This window comes from Anopheles arabiensis, chromosome 3 (assembly GCF_016920715.1).
Source record: "Anopheles arabiensis isolate DONGOLA chromosome 3, AaraD3, whole genome shotgun sequence".
Taxonomy (NCBI): Eukaryota; Metazoa; Arthropoda; class Insecta; order Diptera; family Culicidae; genus Anopheles; species Anopheles arabiensis.
In genome coordinates, this window is record NC_053518.1 from 23,286,610 (window position 1) to 23,292,026 (window position 5,417).

General features: G+C 43.5%; 1 long non-coding RNA gene across 1 annotated transcript; it reads right to left on the bottom strand.

The window, feature by feature from the left end:
• Nucleotides 1–4,658: 4,658 nt before the first annotated feature.
• LOC120902901 lies at nt 4,659–5,077 on the bottom strand. The gene is made up of 2 exons (XR_005739503.1): nt 5,035–5,077; nt 4,659–4,940 (listed from the first exon to the last, which is right to left on the bottom strand). It is a non-coding gene; the product is annotated as an uncharacterized LOC120902901 (long non-coding RNA).
• Nucleotides 5,078–5,417: the final 340 nt, after the last annotated feature.

The window sequence follows — 5,417 nt, forward strand, 5'->3', positions numbered from 1 at the left end:
AGGAGGCCAGCTGCGTTGCCGGTACCTCTAACGCTGGTAGCACTCCCGGTCGTAGGCACACACACACACGTTGTCTTCTCTGCGTCGATCTCCGCTGCCGGTGGCACGTTTTAACACGTTCAACGCGGTACAAGTTTGCGATGCGTAGTACACACACACTCACGTACGAATTCGCGACGTCGGTTGCGTATCACGTCGGGGTCACCAGTTTTAGGGGATCCCGACGGCATGCCGCGGCGGGTTGCAAATCACGTCGGGGTCACCAGTTTTAGGGGCGCCACAAAAGTGGTCCCTAATTTTTTAAAGAGATACGCAACACGCTTTGCGAACTACGTTTTGGTAGAATTCGATTTATTTTTTTCTTTTAAGCCGGGGAACGGTGAGTTCGGGAGAGACGCGAAAATTAGTGTTGTTCGTTCGAGAGTTGCCGGAGAAGAAGTGTGTGTGGGGTAAGCCGGACGGATATGCGCGTGTCGGTGTTGAAACGTTTAGGACGAGAGAGAGCGTGTATGGAGCAAGCCACCGTTTTTATAGCTGCGGTGCAGCATGCTACCATTGTTTGTCCTGCTCTAGCTTTGTGTGCAGTCCCTGCCTAACTAGCCCGTTAAACATTTTCTGCCGGTAGTTCTAGGTGTGCGCACCAGATGGCGCTCTGGTCGCTACAAATACATTAGAAAATCAGTACTGTACTCATCTACTACTCACGTTTCTTCTCACGGATACGGAAAACACGTACAAACTCTTAGAACTAAAAGTTTTATTTTTATTATTTTCTGCTTTTTAATTACAGTGCTTTGCCAGTGAGCTGTGGCAATAGCCCAATGCAATAGCCAGCAGTCGGAACACAATACTCGATTGAAACAAAAAAACTACAACCTTCCAGTTTGCAGTCTGATGAATTTATTTGTTATTTATTAATTAAAATTCAACGGACCGCAAGTGGCCCACTTGAAGCGAATTCATTTACATTCATTCATTATAACATACACATTTCGGTCATTCATTTGTCACGCTTAGTCTTAAGTAACATAATTAACATGTAAAAGGTCGCACGACACGAATACTATTTAATTTATGAGTAATTTTCAAACCCAACACAATACTCATTTGTATTGTATTTTCATTCGGCGGATATGTTTTTGGGGCGTGTACGGAAAGAGATAAAAAAACATTGAGCTATCAAGCAAAACTAAACGAATAAAATAAACAACGAATTTTTTTTAACGAATCATCGAAACTTTTAATTTTTGTTTAATTATTTCATTTCAACAAAATGAACCATGAAATGAGTTTGAAATGTTTCATTAACATAAATGAAATATTTCATATTATGGTACTTTTTCTATAATTATGGCTTAATAATTTTCACAAACCAAGTCTTATAATTACTGCTATAAGTTTATCTTTAAGTCACTATATAAGACGTCGTAAATCGGTTCAGATATGAGTCTGTTATCATGATTTGGCTATTTGGGTCTCTTGCTGATAACGCGTATCATCGGGAGTGATCGGCTTATCCGTCAACTGATCGGCAATCGCGACACAGGGTGCTATGATACCAGTAATACCGGTGAATTTTATAAATTTTATATGAATTTGACATTTATTGGACTATTTTCCGTGAATATCGATTAACCGGCAAACGTCCGGTCCCGAGCTGTTCGGAGAATCTCCCTACCCGCAAATTTCCGTTAAATGCCTTCTAATCGCCTTGTAATCGCCGGCGAATTGAAGGCGATCATCCGTGCATTTAGCAGTAATTAAATGCCTTTGAAATATATCATTGAAAAATTTCGCTTTTAATTTGAAATTGCAACTGTCAAAAGAAAACCTTACAAGCGTCTTCAGCACTGCGCTGTTGTAGTGTTCCCAGATATGTGCGTGAGATTCGATAGCACGATTTACGTGTTCTCATGCGTTAAGCTTTGAGCTATTTCACTTTATTAAATATGGTCTGCATTATTCGGTTGTTAAAGACCAACCCGTTGAAAGGTATTAATATATCAAACTTATTTCGATAACTCTAGTAAAAGGAGAAATGAGATACATATTTCTCCCATCCTGATTATGAAGGGTAAACATACTCATTATTATGTTTTTTTAAAAGGTGTTTTTAAAATTTCGCTTGACATAAATTTGGTTTGTTCTAATTATAAAAAAAATATTAATTTAAAAAGAAATCGTTCACTTGTCACTCAAAGCGGCTGGTTGTGCTCTCTCACTCTCCTATTTCCAAGTTGACTTTTTACCGCGATTTTCTTGTTGATTAAGGCTTGAATTGTTTTAGTTCGGTTAATTTACACTCGCTCGTTCACGTATCACAAATTTGTGCGGCACCTGTGAATTGTACGGTTCAACATATAAACATTGCAATCCGCCTGCGGTTGTTGTGATCACTCACTGTTCAGTCGAACTTTGGTCTATTTTGCGATGGCGTCTGTGATCTGTAAGAAATGTGAAGGTGTTATTAGCAACGATCCAATTCCGTGCTTCGGTCTTTGTGAACACTATTACCACGATAAGTGCATTGGACTTTCAACCCCGCTCCTGCATGATTTTAAGAAGTCACAAAATTTATTCTGGGCTTGCGCGGATTGTGCTCAGCGTTTGCGGGCCGTTGACACTTTACGCTTCTCGCACGGCCTTTCTCGTGATGCTGCCTACCTGTTGGAATCGTTGCAGTCCGATTTCCGCGATACCTCACGTTCTGTGCAGGCGACATCAGCTGGCTTGCGACTTGAACTTTCCTCTTCACTGGATTGTTTTAGAAACGAGATAGCTTTGATGAAACAGGAATCAGCAACGTCAATTCGTTCCGTGAAAGATTTCATCGACTCACTTACTGCTTCTCACTCAATGGAACGCAACTACTCACAGGCTCCACTACTCACAACGCTTGATGAAGTTAAGCATGGCATCAAGGAGCTTGATCTCATGCACCGTGAGCTTCTCACTTCCTTCAACTCACTAATGAACAAGCTCAACTCTCATCTTGCCACGCATACTACTACATCGAGTGCTCACCATTCTGCGATTCCTGCTATGCACTCAACGACCACGAATCCAGTTGCGGCCTCTAAGCTCACCCATCAAGCTGTTGGTGAGAATCCTTCTAAACGTCGATTGTTGGATCGCTCTCCCGACCCATCGCCTACCAATACCGTTACACGCGCTATGCTTTCATCGGGCACAGGGTTGTCCTGCAATAATATTACGACCGTTCCTGAACGCCCACCCCGTACTTGGGTCTTTATCTCCCGTATTGCTCCTGATACTCCGATTGAAGCGATCCGTGAAATGGCCTGTTCCAACATAGGGACAGACGACATCTTGGTATACAGCCTTGTACGACGCGACCGGGATCTTTCTACGCTCTCCTACGTATCTTTTAAAATTGGTGTACCGGATTCGCACCGGGCTATTGCTTTGGCTGCTTCAACCTGGCCTCGCGGGATCTCTTTTAAGGAGTTCATCGACCTAAATCCCCGCTCCGTCAATGTTTGGCGACCCACTACTGCAGCATCCCTTGCACCTTCTGCGCCTATTAATCGTGAATCGGATCATCCTTCCTCGCCACCTTCTATCAACCACACGACACAACTGCGAAACGCTGATTTCACTATTTCGCCCGATCATGGCCCTATGAGCTTGCCTTATACGCAGTACTTTCAGCAAGCGTAAACCGGCTGATCTGGCTGAAGATTCTCATGAACTACCGACTTTACCCGAATTGATGGAAGCTAACCCTGCATCTAATACACATAATCCGTCCGACTCTCTTTCGCCGTTAATAACTTGCAGCTCTCTCATCCGCGTTAATCTCGCTCTCTCATCCCTTCGATCGATCAACTAAACATCTACTATCAAAAAGTATGAGGATTGCGCACAAAACTAGACGAGTTACGCCTCTCTGTCTATCTGAGCATGATATGGATGTGTTTGCATCGTGCGTTAATCACTTCATTCCTACTGGTGTATCTCGTGAAAATGTTTCTCTGCTTCATGGAATGTCGGTAAACGGTTTGCCGCAATTATCTGGCATAAAAAATATACGCGGAAGTCAATTGGACCTTCTATTTGCCAATGCTGTCAATGCTATGCCTTCTTGGAGCGCTGCTCCCCCGTCATAGCTTCACCTGTTCCACTCGTCGCGCTAGACAATCATCATCCTGCTCTTGAGACAAGCGTGCTCCTTACGCACTCTCGCCCTGCATCCTCCCAACGAATACCTACGGCTCGTATGTTCAATTTTAGGAAACTGGACTACCAAAATGTTGTGTTTGACACTTTTGCTTTTATTAAAACACTTATAAACGAACAATAATAAATAAAAGACACAATGAACAAACAATTAACACTTTAAAACCGCAAGTGCGGTGGCCGCGCACCAGCCGCACCGAGCGCCCCTGCCGAGAGCTCCTGCTCGATCGGCTCGTAAACACCCACCGGGCACCAGCACTCAGAGATCGCTTGAATACGCGCTTGAAAAGAACTTGAGTTGGCGAAATTATTCAAGTGATCCGTCGGGTCCCGAAGCCGAAGCAAACCCGAAGCCGAAGCAAAACCCGAACGGGGTTCGGCACGACCCTTCGTTAAAATAGCCCCCTCCCCCTTTTTGCCAGATTTTCTTTCCAAAATGAAACAGTGTCACACACATGTAGTAGAACAACTTGATTTATTTAAGCAAATAAATCGGTTTAATGAGACGCACTAACAACTATTTCACACACGGTCAACACTTTACAAATTATTACATTAGGCAAATTACACAAATTATGGCACATTACATTAAAAACACTTTTATCAACTGTTCCGTGAATAAAACGCAACATTTTCACCGTACTTTCTGCACTCCACCGCTGTTGATCATGGTTGTCATCTTTCCACTGTACCCGTCATTTGCACCAACATTTGCACATCACAAACACAGGTTTTGTTGTCTCCGTTCGCGGTGAAAAACACATGAAATGGAAGAAAAATTATATTAATTAGAAGGGGGGATGTTGGTTGATAATTTTAATCACTTTTACTTACCTCAAATTAAACAAAACTCCATTTTTTACGGGGTTTATCCGCCAAGCGCTGAAACACCACACAAGCACCAACCTCACTGGACTGAAAGTGAAGCCTACTGCGTGAATGTGTGTATGCGCTTCTGCCAAGCCAACCGCGCCGTACTGCGTGTGTAGCCAAGTGCGTGTGTGTGTATATTTGCACCACTGGACACCCGACAGACAAAGAGAACGAAATTTTCTGGCGAGGGGTAGGTAGAAACACGCGGTGGGGGCCCGGCCCAAGATCGGATCCAAAGTCCGTTGTTTTGGGCTCGAAATTAAAAATGGCGGATGGAGCGCTACCACGGAGAGAATGCGCTCTCTTGCTTGCCTTTAAAATACACGAGGCGCTCTCGCTGTAAA